At 34.8% G+C, this 19,133-nt stretch overlaps 1 protein-coding gene across 1 annotated transcript in view; it reads right to left on the bottom strand.

The window, feature by feature from the left end:
• The window catches only part of LOC117564515 (neurotrimin), a 78,786-nt gene extending 60,607 nt beyond the window's left edge, over nucleotides 1-18,179 (bottom strand). The window contains exon 1 of the mRNA XM_034243335.2: nucleotides 17,611-18,179. The gene's annotated coding sequence lies outside the window, so the exon portion shown is untranslated. The remainder of the gene's footprint in view (nucleotides 1-17,610) is intronic.
• Nucleotides 18,180-19,133: the final 954 nt, after the last annotated feature.

Genomic DNA, 19,133 nt, shown 5'->3' on the forward strand with positions numbered 1-19,133 from the left:
ATTTTCTATTAAATAATACGGATAGACAAAATTCTACACCTATAGTGGATTTGAATTCCACAATTCCGGCGCATGTTAGTCAGCGGAGGCCGACTATTTCGTGCCGGAAGCCTTTTTATATTTCTGGTCTGCCGCCTGCAGAACCAAAAAACAACAACAGTGAAGTGCAGTGCATCTCTGGGCAGATCACTCTTGCACCACTGTGCCGAGCCGCGCAAGGCTCTTGTACCAGAATCGTCACTTCTCTCGTTTGCCGCTTCTATCGTTCGCCGTCTCCACTCAGCAGCAGCAGCATCAGCAGCAGTGCAGTGCCAGTGCCAGTGCTAGTGAAGATGTGTAGTGCAAGTTTTTGAATAATAGTATGACAAAAATAAGTTTGTTAAAATTAAAAGGTCATACAATAGTTGTACACAGAGGCAATAAGAAAAGGGGTAAAAGCCCAAATAAAAAGCAACAAGATTTGCATTTGCCGTCAATTAATATATTGACAACAACAATTTAGTTGCCATACATATAAAATAATAAGTAACGAAAAAGATAACGAAAAGTAAAGAGAAATATCAATTGTAATTTGGCACTTATTTTTTTTTGCGCTATTTTTTTTGGTTTGCTTTGCTTTGTTTACCATTATTGCCCTAGGCCTTAAAGGGTATATCCAACGTGAAACACAATAATTAAAAAATATATAAATAAATAAATAATGCAAATATAATCTCGTACATAATAACAAGCCACCATAAAACCCTGTGCAAAACAATAATAATTATGACAATGTGTGTGTATGTGAACAACCAAACAAAAATATATACCCTATAAGGTATATAAACAATCATTTTTATCATCATCATTAAAATCATCATCATCATCAACATCATCATTACCAACAGCAACAACATCATGAAGGCCTTCGTCGTGGAGTTCTGTCGGGTAAGTTTTAAGTCCGAGTGTCCGAAATAAAAAAATACATAAAAGAAGTTTTATAACATAAATATTCGTACATATGTAATTACATACATACATACATACATATGTTGGTGCCTATTCGGCCACGCAGCAGCTGCCCACAGTTTTGCTTGCATTGTATTTTTTCATACTTCTTCGCAGTTGCGAAAGCTTCAAACAGCATATGAGCTGTCGGCTGATACCCTAACTTTTGGGTCAGGCCTATACCTTTTTAGTACTGATTTGCTTCCGCTTGTATTGTCACTATTATTATTGTTTGTTGGTACAGCACAGTGGTTTGAACATGATTTACAAATAAATTAATAAAAAGTCAATATTAATTTTGGATAAATAAAATATAAAAAGTAAATATAAATAAAATAATAACAATTAAAAATAAAATAATAAAACTTATAAATAAAATAAATAAAAATTAAATAATAAATATAATTCAATAATAAATACAATAAAATAAATATTAAACATGAGTAAAAATATTAAACCAAAAATAAAAATAAATTCAATACAATTTTTTTTTGTTTAAATATGATTAAAATATTGCAAAATAATTAAATTAAAAAAAAAAAAATAAATCAATAAATAAAAATTATAAAAGTGGTTGAGATATTAAAAAATCAATAAATAAAAATAAATATCAAAAATAATTAAAAAAAAAAAATGTTTCACAATACAATAAAAATAAAATAAATATTAAAAATACAAAATAACGATTTGAGAAGAAAATAAAGATTTTAAAGTAAAAATAGTAAATTTAATAGAAAAACCTCATGTTTGCTAAAGCGCGCATCCAAAAATAGTTGCCAAAATTTGTTTGCTTATGAATTATTGATTGTTTATTAAATATTATTAGTTTTTACATCTTCTTCTTTCTTAGTTATTATTGTAAATGGGTAGTAGCCGTTGCTAATAAAAAGAATATTGTATTGGATTGAAATAACTACCCTATAAAAAAAAAAAAATTATGGAAATAATTATACCGTCATAATTATAATTCATTTGAACAAATGGTTTTGTTTTTGGTTATAAATAAATACTGATGTTAACTTGAGTCATTGGACTTTAATAATGAAATTCTAGATTTTGTTCTGATTTCCGGAGACATGGGAGCATAAAATAAAGGGGGAGTTGTAATAGTCTTGGGGTCATAAAAACGTTTCATCTTATGACCATGGTTGGGTGGGTATAGACCAGGGTGTGGCAGTTAACATCTTATAAGACCACCCCTGCTTTTCTTAAATTTTGTCCGAATTTCAACAGTGTGCCTGCATTTGTTTTATTGTTTATTAGATATTGGCAGTATTCAGATCGAGTCGTATTGTAGATTCGAGTCGGATTAGATTATTGACAAGAGGATCGACTCATGTGTTTTGTTTTTTTTAGAATCAGGAGGGACTCTATAATAATAAAGTTTTCGTGGCTTCGTGTAAAGCATAGCAAAAACCCACCCCACAATCCCGAAAGAGCTAAGGGTTCAAAGGGTCCCGCTCCGCTATATGCTTTCACGCGAGATGGTTGTGAATGATATTTGCAACCGTCTTCTCACATCCGGGGCTGACTATTCTTAGGAATTTTTTTGGCGCTCAATCGTGGGTCTAGCAACGCCATCATAAATGGTTGGCTAACCCAATGTGAGACTGGCAACGTCACATAAATTTTTGGCGCCCAACGTGGGGCAGCAACAACTTTAGCATCGTGAAACTTGTAACAGCATCGGAAGATCCGATACAGGTTGTTGTTGGCCTACTTTGATGGAAGTAGGGCAGAAGGAGTAAAGTGTCTTCGATTCTGGACTTTGACTAATCTTACGTATGTGAAATTACTCGACCGAATCGCACTTTGCATCTCTTAAGGATTATCTTGTGTAATTCTGTTATCGATTATCGAGAGCCTTACATCCTTCAATACCAAGCTCGTTTGTTTTCGCTAGGTCTTATAAATTGTTGGAGCAATTTAAGTAATACCTCTTTATACATTTTCGGAATTCGAATATTTGAATCTTTGAATATTATCGACCAAAATTATCGGTATTGAGATTGCTTAATAGTTCAAATAATTTATTAGTTTCTAGTAACTTTTGCTCTTTTTTGGTATCGCATTGATGAAGATCGATTGTAACTCCGCTTTCTTCTGGAATACAATAGTATATGCATAGGCGTATCGTTGTCCGAAGAATACGAAGAAGCCTTCGATGTAATCAGGTATCAAAAATGACAAAGTTTAGTTTCAATAGCCCATATTAATAATCCTCCACTGTTGAGTCGGAACAAAGTTTAAATTCCTTTTTATTTATGTCTCCCAAAAATGTCGATGGAAATCTAAATTTGAAATATGCCCGTTACACGTAGTTTTGAAGAACCTCAGCCACTGCCACCAGCAGAAGCGGCTGAAAATATTTGTCTTATTTGCAGTGAACACATGTCGGATACACAACCTTGTGCGATAACTAATTGTGGTCATGTGTTTCACAAAAATTGTCTAGAAAATCGAATCAAAAGTATTAAAGAGTGTCCAAGTTGTTTGAAAAAGGTTAGTCATAACGAATGGAAAGTGGTTGTAGGAAATCATTCGCCTAATGCCAAACAGCAATCGCAATTGTCTACGCAACCAAATCAACCCGTAATCTCGCAAATCGTTACACGTTCATTGCAACGTCAATTTGACGCCGCGCAAGCGTTGTCGGCTGCCGATGAAGAAGCGAGAAGTAATATCGATCAATCACACAGTACAAGTACTGAGAGGAATCCTCCATTTCGTAGTACGCCCAACAATCAGGGGGCCAGACCAAAAGTGCCTGCGTACGAAAGAGGAAATGCACCTAGAAGAAGAGGAAGACCATTTAGACCAACACAGCCTTCGAGGCCAAATAATGGTCGTCGTAATATACAAACTCCAGAACCAGATATAGAATCAATCGTAAGAGAAACGGTGAGTCGAGTAATCGCTTCTATGAATAGTTCAGGTTTGATAGTAGCAACTGCAGCAGCAGCAGATCAAACCGTGGAAGGGTTATCGTCCAGCCAGAGAAGCTCACGTAACACCAATTTGGGTCCACTATTGACTACACATAAAATTGCTGATATGTTACAAAAGTGGGGTGTTCGTTTTGATGGTTCGTCGGAAGGTTTATCGGTTGAAGGATTTTTGTATAGAGTGAACATTCTCACTCGAGAAAACTTAAACAATGATTTTCAATTATTGAACAAACATATTCACTTATTACTGAATGGAAAAGCCAGTAGTTGGTTTTGGCGTTTCCATCGAAGAGTTCAAACCTTCACTTGGGAAGAGTTTTGTGAAGAGTTAAGAGAGCAATATCGCGAGAGCCGTTCTGTCACTGAACTTCGAGAACAGATAAGAGCTCGTAAACAAAAAGTTGGCGAATCTTTTGATTCGTTTTATGAAAACATATGTAAGCTTATGGATAAGTTGTCGGTCAGTTTTCCAGAAGACGAATTCGTGGAAATGATTCAAGGTAATCGGCTAACAGATATGAAAGACAGGTTATTGTTTGAGAAAGTCTCTTCTATATCCGCTTTACGTCGTCTGGTACAAAAACGCGAAAATTTTCTACAGGAAGTTGGAAAAAATCGATCAGTATCTTTTAAGGCCAAAGAAACTTCTCGAGTTTATGCTGTTGAAGAAGCTGCTCCCGAAGAAGAGTCTAGTTCTGAGGTCGAGGCAGAGATAGCTGAATTAAAGCGAGGAACTGCTTCTAAATTAGTTTGTTGGAACTGTGAAATCCCCGGACACATCTGGGAGAATTGCTTAAATGAGCGTAGAGTTTTTTGTTACGGATGCGGTACTCCTCAGGTATACAAGCCGAATTGTCAAACCTGTAAACAGAGGTCGGAAAACCGTCAATCCGGGGCATTCAATGCAGGAAGGATGTCCCGACAGTAGAGATAGGTAATAAAATAGAACCTAAGATTAGAGAAAATGAAGGATACATCGGTGATGAACGCACGATGTTAAGATTTTTACCTTACCATGAAAGATTAAGAAATTATAATTTAGTAAGAGATAGAATTTTTAGAACACATTTAGTTAAGAGCCGTCGTAATACCTTACGTATGCGAAAATATTATAGAAAAATAAAGAAACAAAAAAAACTGGTTATCTCAACAGTTTTTCAAAATGAGTCGGATCGACGTAGTTACGCGAAAGTCGCGTTCCTAACTTTTAGCGAATTTGGTTTGCTCGACACCGGAGCCAACATTAGTTGCATTGGATCGTCGCTAGCATTAGAAAATTTTTCTGATTTACCAAATTTTAAACCCATTAAATCGCAAGTGCGTACCGCAGATGCCAAACCACATCAGGTACTCGGAATTCTGAGAGTGAGCATGCAATATAAGAAGCAGCAAGAAGATATTGACTTGTATGTCATACCTTCTATAGCTCAGCGATTAATTCTTGGCATAGATTTTTGGCGTATTTTTGCATTAGCACCTGGAATTATTAGCTCTATTTCTGAAGAAGAAACTGAAAATATCGACTTTGAAGATCACTATCCATTGTCCGATTTGCAATCTCGTCAACTGGAAGCGGTCAAAGCATTATTTCCGAATTTCGAAAAGCAAGGTCTCGGACGAACTGCGTTAATTAAACATCATATAGATATTTCTGATGCTAAAGCGGTGAAGCAACGAAACTATCCAATTAGTCCAGCTGTAGAGAAGTTGATGTACAAAGAGATTGATCGTATGTTAGAGCTAGGAGTCATTGAACCGTCACAGTCAGCATGGAGCTCACCTATTCGTCTTGTGGTGAAACCAAATAAGGTCCGATTATGTCTTGATGCGCGAAAACTTAACGAAGTAACGAAAAAGGATGCTTATCCTTTACAGAGCATTGAAGGAATATTTTCTCGTTTACCAAAAGCTAACTTAATTACGAAGTTGGATCTTAAAGACGCTTATTGGCAAATTGAGTTGTCTGATGAAGCCAAACCGTTAACAGCTTTTACTGTTCCCGGTCGTTCGCTGTTTCAGTTTACCGTCATGCCTTTTGGGTTATGTAATGCTCCATCCACAATGTGTCGATTGATGGATGACTTAATTCCACCAGACTTACGTTATTGTGTTTTTGGTTATCTTGATGACTTATGTATTGTCTCAGGAGATTTTGAGTCACATTTGGCGGTATTAGTGCGTATAGCTGATCAATTTAAAAAGGCTAATCTCACATTAAATATTTCAAAAAGCAAATTTTGTGTTACAACAGTAAACTATTTAGGATACGTTATTGGAAGCGATGGAATTTCTCCAGATCCAGAGAAAATATCCTGTGTCCAAAATTGGCCCACACCCAAAAACTTAAAACAAGTACGAGGTTTCCTTGGAGTTTGCGGATGGTACCGACGCTTCATACAAAATTTTGCGGAAATTACCTTTCCCATCACTGAAGTGTTGTCCACTAAGAAAACTTTTAATTGGACCCCGGCAGCTCAGTCTGCAATGGATACGTTAAAAAATCTTTTAACATCAGCCCCGGTTTTACAAAATGCCGATTTTAGTCGAAAATTCTATGTGCATTGCGATGCTAGTGACTATGGAATTGGAGCGGTGCTCATTCAACTGTCAACTTCTGGAGAAGAAAAGCCTATAGCATACATGTCAAAGAAATTATCTAAATCTCAGCGTAACTATAGTGTCACGGAACGAGAATGTTTAGCCGTCATTTTAGCAGTAGAGAAATTCAGATGTTACCTTGAATTACAGCCCTTTGAGATAATCACTGATCATTCTAGCCTCGTCTGGCTTATGAGACAGCAAAATGTATCTGGTCGATTAGCTCGTTGGATTTTTCGATTACAGGCTTTTAAATTCACAATTTCTCATCGGAAAGGAAAAGATCATATTATTCCTGACGCGTTGTCACGGATAGGTGAAGGTGATATAGATAGTTTAGAACTTGTGGGACCGGAAATCGATTTAGAATCGTCAGCGTTTCTCGAACCTGATTATCTAGATCTAAGATTGAAAGTTGAATCTCATGGTGAAAAATTTCCAGATCTTAAAGTTGTAGACAAATTCGTATACATACGAACGGAGCCATCAACAGGAGATAATCTTCAAGATTCTCATTGTTGGAAGCTTTGGGTACCGGAGAGACTGCGAGAAGCTGTGATTTGTCAAGCACATGATAGTCTAAGCTCTGCACATGGTGGAATGCAAAAGACGATCGAAAGAGTGCGTCGTAATTTATTTTGGCCAGGTTTATCAAAAGACATTAGAGACTATATTAGGCAGTGTGATATGTGTAAGCAAACTAAAGCTCCAAATATGACACTACGTCCGCCTATGGGAGAGCAAAGCGTCTCTAGTCGACCATTTCAAAAGCTTTATATAGATATCTTGGGTCCTTATCCACGAAGTCGCAAAGGAAACATTGGTTTACTAATAGTTCTTGACCATTTTAGTCGCTACCATTGGCTATGTCCATTGAAAAAGTTCACTACGTCGTTAATAACTGAGTTTTTGTCACAAAGGATCTTTGCCGAATTTGGAGTTCCTGAAATTATAGTATCAGATAATGGTTCACAATTTAAATCAAACGAATTTGAAGCGTTTATGACAAAATTCGGTATTCGTCATGTTTTTACTGCATTATATTCGCCTCAGAGCAATGCAGCGGAGCGAGTGAATCGTTCCTTATTAGCCGCTATTCGTGCTTATCTTAAGTCGGATCAAACTGAATGGGATATGTATTTGCCAAGTATTTCATCTGCCTTACGTTCGTCGCTTCATCAATCCATAGGTTGTTCCCCTTACAAAGCATTATTTGGAGTAAATATGATTAATCACGGAGAGGATTACAAGCTCTTAAAAAAATTGTCCTTGCTGGAGGAGTCTCCATATTTAGAAAGAGGTGATCAATTAGCTTTGTTGCGAGAAGACATTAAGAAAAGTAGTAGAGAAGCCTACGAGCGTAACGCCAGACAATACAATCTTCGATCCAATCCTGTCATTTATAAAGAAGGCCAAGAAGTATTTAAACGGAATTTTCATCTTAGTGATTTCAGTCAGAATTATAATAAAAAGCTAGGACATCAGTTCTCAAAATGTCGGATAAAGAAGAAAATTGGTAATTCTTTTTATCTATTGGAAAATCTACAAGGTAGAGAATTAGGAGTGTATCATGCGAAAGATATTCGAGTCTAATTCCCATCTAATCTACCTTTGTATGACTCGTGAGATTATCTGGTGGGTGTAATGGTCGCAAATAAAAAAATTGGGCGTAAAATCTCTTTCTTCTTGAGATTTTAAATTTGCCGCGCAAAGTTAGCGAAGACACAAACCATGGCACGATAAAGGGACAATACACCTCTGCAAATTAAATTTCCTCTCCGTGGTGAATTGTCTAGCGAAAGATCGTAGGAGAAGGAGACGAGCTTTGTCACTTTGGCAACGACAGCTCTCATTCTTTTCTTATTGGACTACGATCAGAGACGGATGCATTCTTGGTTGATGGTGTTTTTAATAAAACAAATATAAAACACATGCATCACCAGAATATAAAAGACAAACATAATCTGTCATTATCATCAGCATCCATCGATGCTTCTTTGCTTTGAGCAAAGAAAAGAATCCAGCTCGTTACGCTTGCTACGCAAAGGTAATTATTTCTAGGAAATAATGAAATTTTACATTGGTCCTAACTTCGTATTTTTTCTCATATGTAGATTGTGAACATTCGTCTAAGCCGTCATTATTTTCTATTAAATAATACGGATAGACAAAATTCTACACCTATAGTGGATTTGAATTCCACAATTCCGGCGCATGTTAGTCAGCGGAGGCCGACTATTTCGTGCCGGAAGCCTTTTTATATTTCTGGTCTGCCGCCTGCAGAACCAAAAAACAACAACAGTGAAGTGCAGTGCATCTCTGGGCAGATCACTCTTGCACCACTGTGCCGAGCCGCGCAAGGCTCTTGTACCAGAATCGTCACTTCTCTCGTTTGCCGCTTCTATCGTTCGCCGTCTCCACTCAGCAGCAGCAGCATCAGCAGCAGTGCAGTGCCAGTGCCAGTGCTAGTGAAGATGTGTAGTGCAAGTTTTTGAATAATAGTATGACAAAAATAAGTTTGTTAAAATTAAAAGGTCATACAATAGTTGTACACAGAGGCAATAAGAAAAGGGGTAAAAGCCCAAATAAAAAGCAACAAGATTTGCATTTGCCGTCAATTAATATATTGACAACAACAATTTAGTTGCCATACATATAAAATAATAAGTAACGAAAAAGATAACGAAAAGTAAAGAGAAATATCAATTGTAATTTGGCACTTATTTTTTTTTGCGCTATTTTTTTTGGTTTGCTTTGCTTTGTTTACCATTATTGCCCTAGGCCTTAAAGGGTATATCCAACGTGAAACACAATAATTAAAAAATATATAAATAAATAAATAATGCAAATATAATCTCGTACATAATAACAAGCCACCATAAAACCCTGTGCAAAACAATAATAATTATGACAATGTGTGTGTATGTGAACAACCAAACAAAAATATATACCCTATAAGGTATATAAACAATCATTTTTATCATCATCATTAAAATCATCATCATCATCAACATCATCATTACCAACAGCAACAACATCATGAAGGCCTTCGTCGTGGAGTTCTGTCGGGTAAGTTTTAAGTCCGAGTGTCCGAAATAAAAAATACATAAAAGAAGTTTTATAACATAAATATTCGTACATATGTAATTACATACATACATACATACATATGTTGGTGCCTATTCGGCCACGCAGCAGCTGCCCACAGTTTTGCTTGCATTGTATTTTTTCATACTTCTTCGCAGTTGCGAAAGCTTCAAACAGCATATGAGCTGTCGGCTGATACCCTAACTTTTGGGTCAGGCCTATACCTTTTTAGTACTGATTTGCTTCCGCTTGTATTGTCACTATTATTATTGTTTGTTGGTACAGCACAGTGGTTTGAACATGATTTACAAATAAATTAATAAAAAGTCAATATTAATTTTGGATAAATAAAATATAAAAAGTAAATATAAATAAAATAATAACAATTAAAAATAAAATAATAAAACTTATAAATAAAATAAATAAAAATTAAATAATAAATATAATTCAATAATAAATACAATAAAATAAATATTAAACATGAGTAAAAATATTAAACCAAAAATAAAAATAAATTCAATACAATTTTTTTTGTTTAAATATGATTAAAATATTGCAAAATAATTAAATTAAAAAAAAAAAATAAATCAATAAATAAAAATTATAAAAGTGGTTGAGATATTAAAAAATCAATAAATAAAAATAAATATCAAAAATAATTAAAAAAAAAAATGTTTCACAATACAATAAAAATAAAATAAATATTAAAAATACAAAATAACGATTTGAGAAGAAAATAAAGATTTTAAAGTAAAAATAGTAAATTTAATAGAAAAACCTCATGTTTGCTAAAGCGCGCATCCAAAAATAGTTGCCAAAATTTGTTTGCTTATGAATTATTGATTGTTTATTAAATATTATTAGTTTTTACATCTTCTTCTTTCTTAGTTATTATTGTAAATGGGTAGTAGCCGTTGCTAATAAAAAGAATATTGTATTGGATTGAAATAACTACCCTATAAAAAAAAAAAATTATGGAAATAATTATACCGTCATAATTATAATTCATTTGAACAACTGGTTTTGTTTTTGGTTATAAATAAATACTGATGTTAACTTGAGTCATTGGACTTTAATAATGAAATTCTAGATTTTGTTCTGATTTCCGGAGACATGGGAGCATAAAATAAAGGGGAGTTGTAATAGTCTTGGGGTCATAAAAACGTTTCATCTTATGACCATGGTTGGGTGGGTATAGACCAGGGTGTGGCAGTTAACATCTTATAAGACCACCCCTGCTTTTCTTAAATTTTGTCCGAATTTCAACAGTGTGCCTGCATTTGTTTTATTGTTTATTAGATATTGGCAGTATTCAGATCGAGTCGTATTGTAGATTCGAGTCGGATTAGATTATTGACAAGAGGATCGACTCATGTGTTTTGTTGTTTTTAGAATCAGGAGGGACTCTATAATAATAAAGTTTTCGTGGCTTCGTGTAAAGCATAGCAAAAACCCACCCCACAATCCCGAAAGAGCTAAGGGTTCAAAGGGTCCCGCTCCGCTATATGCTTTCACGCGAGATGGTTGTGAATGATATTTGCAACCGTCTTCTCACATCCGGGGCTGACTATTCTTAGGAATTTTTTTGGCGCTCAATCGTGGGTCTAGCAACGCCATCATAAATGGTTGGCTAACCCAATGTGAGACTGGCAACGTCACAGCTGACCTCATTCGTATATGCATATAGTATATACCCTGCATTTAAAGTCGATGCTAATTGCTTAAGCATCAGCAGAAATCAGAGGATTTATGAAATGGAATCTCATATAATACTAAATCGAATTTAAACTGAAATAAATTTCAATTTCAAACAAGATTTTAATCAATTAAAATTTTTCCAAATTGAAACGTTATCACATCGAGAATTAATTGTGATTTTCATTTATAAAAACTGTATACACTATTTGCGCTTTAAACTCAGATAACTCTATTAAATAACTGTTTGAACTGCAATAACAACCAATTAAATATCGAGTGAATAGCATTTAAATATACATATATGCCATTTATCTATAAAATCATCAAACCAAATAAGGTAATTGAAAAATTTGTAAAATTAAAAGTCAAATAAAACTGTGAAGCACAATTCATTAAAACATGATATTGAGTGATACGAATTTTTAAAAAATTATCAAGCGAATTTAAACTGAAAAGATGAAGAAACCTGAATATAAATGTGTATGATATTTTTCTATAAATCAAACTAAATAAGTTGAATAAAAATAATTTCAAAAAATCAAACTCAAATCAAACTGTGACACACAACCAATTAAAATATTAATTTAAGTGAAACATATTTTAAAAAAAAATTATGAATTATGAATGAATTGAACGAAGAAATTTAACAAATACGAAATCGAAGAAAACTATATTTAAATGGATATGGTAATCTATCTGAATAAGTTAATCAAAGAAATTAAACACGTTCAAAATAGAGAGAGTAAAATGGAAGAAACTCAATAATTACAGCTGAAGGATTTTGAATGCGAAATATTTGTATATTATTTCTCTTAATAAAATGACAGCATAATTTAATTTTACAAAATTGAAATTTAATTAATTAATAAATTAAATAAAGAAACTCAAAATTTAAATACGGAATCAAAATATTTTTAACAGTTTAGCAACTTAGTTTAATTTTACAAAATTACAAGATAAAGAATACTGAATGAAGGAATTTAAGAAATTAAAAATTGGAACATGGAAACAAAATATTTTTATGTTACTTAATCGGTTACTTAACGAAATGGCAACTTAATTTATTTTTACAAAATCAGTTTGTAGTAACTGAGGTCGCAAGAATTAAGTTTATGGCAAATGAATGGCATTAAAAATCAATTAAATTGTTGATAGAGTATCTCAAAGTCAATCAACATGATCTGCAATATTCTTATTTGACATTTTCCTTTATGTCTGTTCGTGTCATAAGCGCAAAGCAATTTGCTCCGTCAGCTGTAGCTGCTGCTGTAACTCCGCTCCTTCCTTCCCTCTCCCTCTCCCTCTCCATACGCCTGCTTTCTAGTTGTATCTCAACCCCATTTGCAAGGTTTCGCCCTATTGCAATATGAATGCATTTCAATTAAAATGCTGGCGATGCTTTCTTAACAGCAGCTGTTGTGGTTTACCCGCAATGTTTGTGCTGTTTTGTTTTCGTTTTCATCTTTTTTTGTAGTGTTGTTGCTGCTGTTGTGATGCGCTGTTTGTCTTTTGTCTAAGTTATTGAAATCAATTTGTAAACTTAATTGAATTTTGGCGCATCTTTAAGCTGTTCGTTCGACATCGGCTTTAAAAATATTCGCAATTCACGGTGGAGGAACACAGCATATGAGTACGAGACATGTTTACATATTTGGCATGTCTATTAGCCGCCAGAGCAGGCACACTATCAAGACCTGCCTCACCTTCCCCAGCTCCCTCTCCCTCAGGTTCAGTATTCACCTCAGTGGTTTGCATATTTTTCACAGCCCAACGATTTGAGGGGCCCTACATTCGCTCCTTTCCAGCAGACTAGTCCGAGACCAGACCCAGATATCACCCACATGCACTCACACGAAACAGGCTCGAAACAGGCTCGAAGCAAGCAGACGGCAGAAGGCAAGCTTTTTGTATTATTGCCAAAAGTTATTATGCTGTGGCATTCCATGTATTTCGCTTTGTGTTGCATACTTTGCGGCTGGTTGAAAGTTGAACCATTTTCTGTTTCTCTTTTCGCTTTTGTTGTTCGTTTCTCTTCTTTTTTTTTGCTATTTTTGCATATTATTTATTTGCTTGAAGCGCTTTAAGCGCGTGATTTTTGCAATTTGGCTAATAGCGAAAAGTCAACGCAGTGCCGTCGGCTTTGAATGGCCACTGACAGTGAGTAATGGCAGAATGAGAGAGACCGATGCAGAACGAGAGAGAGAGAGAGAGAGAGAGAGAGGGAGAGGGAGAGACTTGGGGAGCAATGATGGTAATGGGAACAGTCACAGTTCCAGTCACCAGCAAAGGCATTTCCCCTCTACCTCCACCTAGCGCATTTAAATCAATATTAATAGCAATGTTTACGCCCCCGCAGGCATTGCAAGGCTAAAGGATGCGAAGGATGCAGAAGGATCCGAAGGATGCAACTGCCAACCGGCAACTCCAATTGAAGATTTACCTTCTTGTTCATCTTTTTTTCGCTGCGTTCTTAATTTTTTTGCTCGTTTTTGTGTTGCATTCTTATTGTATTCTTTTGGCCAGGAAGCCAGCAAGTGAGAGAGGGAGAGAGACGGGGAATGCGTGTGCAGGACTCGCCTCCTGCCAAGTCCTGCATTCAGTCGCTTGTGCATAATAAATCAATTTACATTTTCTCTCGCCACACGCAAAAATGAAATGCAAATAACGGCAACAAACCATGAACGATGCAGTATATGAGGCAAGTGGCATGAGGCCGATGCCGATGCCGTGCCACAGAATGAGGCAGAGTAAGAAGGCAGAGAACGAGGCAGCGAAGCTGGCACCACTTTTCACCGCAGAGATTTACGCGCACTTAAATCACAGCCACCAGAATTGATCGCCATCAATGTACGCCAGCAGAAGCAGCACCATCAAGAAATACAAGTTAAAAGGCAAACGAATGCAGCACGACTAGCAAATACCCTGTAACGTTTAAGATGTGGACTCATTAGGCCGCTTTACTAAAGGAAACATTTCGCAGGGCATTCGACAGCAATTTCGCCCAGGAAGTTGATGTGGAAAGCTGGAGGCTCCATCGACAGTTGGCCATTTGGTGAAAGTCGAAGAGTTTGCACTTAAAGCGACACTTAATGAGCATAAAATATGTTAAATACCAGATGATGTTGTTATTGTACTCCGAGCAGAAGCAAGAAGAAGAAGAAGTGAGGACAATGAGTGAGTCTGGTATTATGCAAAATCATTGTAGCACATCAACAGTTGCCAGTTGCCAGATCATGGCTCAATCATCACAATGGTATTGTGTAATGCAACCGAGATACAGCTGACAATAACGGAAAATATGTTGCAAAGGGAATGATTTTCAAATAATTTGCAATTGTTGTTGATACAGCAACTTTACATTACTTTCCCTTAAATAAAATTCGTAGCATTAAAGATGCTCAACTTCACAAAATATGCATAAATCTAACAATCAGCAACTTGATTGACGGTATTGAAAGGTGTTTAAAGATGTTTAAAAGAAAATTAAATAATCTGAAATTGTCGCAATATTAAAGTTGCTAAACTTCGGAAAATATGCACAATGTCAAACAATCAGCAATTTGATTAGATGAATGTGTGAATACTCAAAATGTTTTACAAGAAATTTCAATTTAACACTTAAATAACAATATGTTTAAAATAAAATGTTTTCAAATAATTTGCTGTATAGATTTGCAAAATATGGAAGATACTTAGCTTCGAAAAATATAATATGCAAATGAGCTTAAATAACGATTGGGAGAAGAAATACTCGTATATATTGCAGTCTAAAATTTAAATTGGTTTAAACGAAATAATTTGCAACTATTGTTATGCTATTTAAATTTGCGCAAAACAAAATTTCCAAATGTAAATTGTATTGTCGAAAAATTAGAGTTTCCCAATTAAAAATGAAATTTAATAAAAATAAGACTCAAAATAAGTTTCAATTGTACATATTAAAAGATGAGCAACAATTAGTTTGCAATTGTTGTGCACAGAAAATTTATATGGGTTATTAATATAAATATTGCTATAAAACAAAAAGTAATTTTGGTAATACAATACAATACAATTTTAAAATGTGCATAGGCTAAAATAAATTGCAATATAACATTTCAAAATATAATTAAGACTATGTTATAAAAGAAATCCATGCTCACAATTTTGAAGCTGTTTATTTCTACAAAATATAATTGTAAAATGTGAACAAAAACCATGAAACTGCAAATTTATTAAGCAAAAATGTAGATGCCTAAAATGTAAAACAAAAGCGTCTAAGATGAAATGATTTTTATTTCCTTTTTTGGGCAATGTAATTCAATCCAAATAGCATTAAAGTCTGGCAGCAAATAATGTTTTAGTTTTTCAAAGTAAATAAAGGAAAAGTCAAGAGGGATTTGTGCAAAACTATTGCGAATTTTTAAAGGTAAAACAAGTTTTCTTATAATTTAAACAGTGTTGCTATATACTTTGTAATCCAACTAGAATAACTAGCAAATAAAAGATAAAAAGCTCACATTTTGCAAAGGTTATTAAATATTCAAAGTAAAAAGTGTTAACATTTGGCTTTTAAATTAGCTTCTTTCAGCTTAACAAAAGAAACATTTTCCTTTCAATTTTGATAAATTGTTATGCTCTATTTAATTTTGCTCTTGCTTAGACATCATGGCGAGATAAATCACAAAATTCGAAATTCGAAATGCAATTACAATGATAATTACTATAACTGTTGCCATTGCCATTAAACCACAATTGCAACATGAAGTTGAAATGAAGTGGTACACACACACACACACACACACAGAGTGAGACACAATGGCACTTAACACTCTGACTAGTCGTGTGTTAAATTTGCAACATTTGCTGAAAGTGAAGTTGGCATTAAGTTTTCAGCAATGAAAGGCGTGATTTTTCATGCGAATAGTTCTAGAAGACGCCGTAAAACTTGCTAAAGAGTTTAATACGACACAATTGCCCAGGGACGCAAGTGTGGATAGAATGTGGGTAATATATTGGGAAGTGGAAGGTGGAGAAACGCTGTTGTTGTTGATTATTGGGGTGGAGCCCCGCCCAACTTTTGGGGGGAGTTGCAACGGAAGCAAGCACATAAACACAACTGTGCAATGCCAATGCACAAAAGGCAACATTTTGCTGCGCTTTGGTGTGGCACGCATTAATAAACAAAGCAGACAGCAAAAGTGTTTAATAACTCACTAGGGGGCAGAGCAGGGTTGGGGCTTGGGATTGGGTTGGTTGCCCAAGTGCTTAGTGCAACCAGCTGCAGTTGCAACAAGATGAGCAGCATCTGCAACAGCAGCTGTTTACTGTCGGTTTGATGTTGATTTGTTTCGATGATTTGAGCAGAAAAAGAGAATGAGTTGATTGATTTGATTTATCTCAGAGCATGTTTAGAGATCAATTAGCCAATCATTTCATTAAGCATGCTATTGACACTTTTAGCCACATTAAATTTAGAATTCTCTATAATTTCCATATTTCAGAATAAAATATTTTAAAGTAAATATTTATGTTTTTTTGTAAGTCAAGTCGAATTGATTAGTTTCTTTTCCTTTTTTTAATGAAACTAAATAATATGATCAATAAACTTATTGTATCTATTTAAATAAGTATAGACATTTTTTAATTGTACTATAAGCGTATAAAATAAATTTTAATTTTTCAGAAATTATAAATAAGCTTAATACAAAATGTTTTTATTTTGCAAGCGTCTTCTGTATCAATTCAAGAATTTATTTTTTTATTTTGGATAATACATCTTTTATATTTCTTAAATATTTTTTTTCAATTTATAGATTTAAATTTACACTTCATATTTATTTTTCTTGTGATCGTCAAAAACACTCTTATTATATATTGTTGATCTACACTTTGTTTTTTTTAAGTCTGTCTATTCCATTTTAAGAGCTGTTAAATTTAATTTAAATTTTATGATTCTCTGTTATCGCTCAACACCCACCCCCACTTATCTGTAATTGATATAAAGCAATTCAATAAAAAACAAATAAAGCCACTTAACATTGAAGTATAATCCACTTAACAGTAGATCGCTTTACAGTCCCAAGTTTACACTCCCAATATATCCCAAATGCCTTTCTTCTTTGTTAACATGTTCTTCTCACTGCACTTGTAACTATTTAATTTGCATAAGTTCGCGTAAATGCAAATAATAATGTATTTGCCTTGACTTGATCGCATGCTTCTTTTAGTTTATTTCTTTAGCTGCATAGCAATGTTTACTATTCTAAATTCTCCCCCTTTGTTTTGTATGCATTTGCATTTGATAACTCACCCAGTGTCAATGTCTTGGAAAAAGAAAGGTGTCTGGCTTGGTAATGTTAATTTATAAATAGATAAACGAGACGAGAACGCAACGCATTTTCATGTTGTTGTCGCTGATCTGTTTTTGCGACATTTGCTCATGAACTTAATTAGGTGGACACGCGATAGATAGAGGGAGACAGACGATAGATAGACGCGATAGACAAGGAGACGCCGACACCGACGCCGGCACTCACACACCGACACACACGCCGCGCTCACGCACAGAGGCACACACACTCGAACACGAATAGGCAGACAATAGAGGCGATAGAGAGATGCAAAGCAATTGCTTAAAATAACAGAATGATTAATTAATAGACAGCAGCAGCTTGCAATCGAAATTGCAATTACTGTTACAATTACAATATTATGATTAGTATTCGTGTTGCCTGCTGCATTTAAACAACAACAACACAAACGGCAAACGAAATACGCAACGCATCTATGAGGACAGCACAAAACAGAACCGAACCATAGACAAACCGGAAGCAACGGAGCGTCATATATATACGTACAATAGACAACCGCGCGCAACGACAGCCGATTTGGCACTGAAACGAAGCGAACGAACCGAACTCAAAGAACGAATGAACGCAGCATCAGCAGCAGACAGCATCAACAGTCGTGTTACTGTGAGCCGAAGCCGAAGACGAAAAATGCAGACTGAAAGGCATCGTTGATGGTCTTCGTTGTAACGCGTCGCTTCGGCTGCTGAAGCTGAAGCTCATCAAGGTGCTTAGTCCCAATACAGTTTTTGGCAAAATACGATTGGATAAGCAGATGGCATCATGTGTGTTCTATTATTCCATTTGAAAGGTAATTCACTTTTCATGCATGTCCGTAAATAGAACAAAAATAAGCTGCACAAGTTCAAATGCTGGTAGTGCTTTGATTATTAATCCTTTTTTTCTGGATCCATCAACCTATTACTAGCAACTTGACTTCAACTTGTGCACTTGAAACATATTTACATTATTTATTTACAGGTTTTTGACATAATACTTAAATGCAGAATTTAAAAAATTCTTGAAAAACAAAAAAAAATATTGAAATTTAAATAAAAGAATTCTAATTAAAATTTCACCAAAAATAATTAAAGTAGAATATAAAAACTTTCTTTAAATATATTTCATCTTAGCTCCATGCATTTAACATCTGCGTGTAATGTGCATTTTGGCCCCCTTTTAAAAATGAAAGCTAAAAGTAATGCACAACACATTCAACACATGTGCCGTCATCTAAAGTGCATTTTATTTTGTTTTATGCTTTCACTGTTGATGCAATGAAAATAGGAGAGAGCAAAAGGGGTGCGAGTAGAGCGGATCAACATGAAAAAAAAAAGACTCGTCAAAATTTTGAACATGAGGAGACTGATCTTTCTTCACTATGATTGCCATTAGAAACGTAAACAAATGTTGCATTTGCAGTGGCTTTACAGTCTGTGTCTATTTAACATGTGCATATTAGATGGGGTCTTGAAAGCGTTTCAAA

This window comes from Drosophila albomicans, chromosome 2L, assembly GCF_009650485.2.
Source record: "Drosophila albomicans strain 15112-1751.03 chromosome 2L, ASM965048v2, whole genome shotgun sequence".
Taxonomy (NCBI): Eukaryota; Metazoa; Arthropoda; class Insecta; order Diptera; family Drosophilidae; genus Drosophila; species Drosophila albomicans.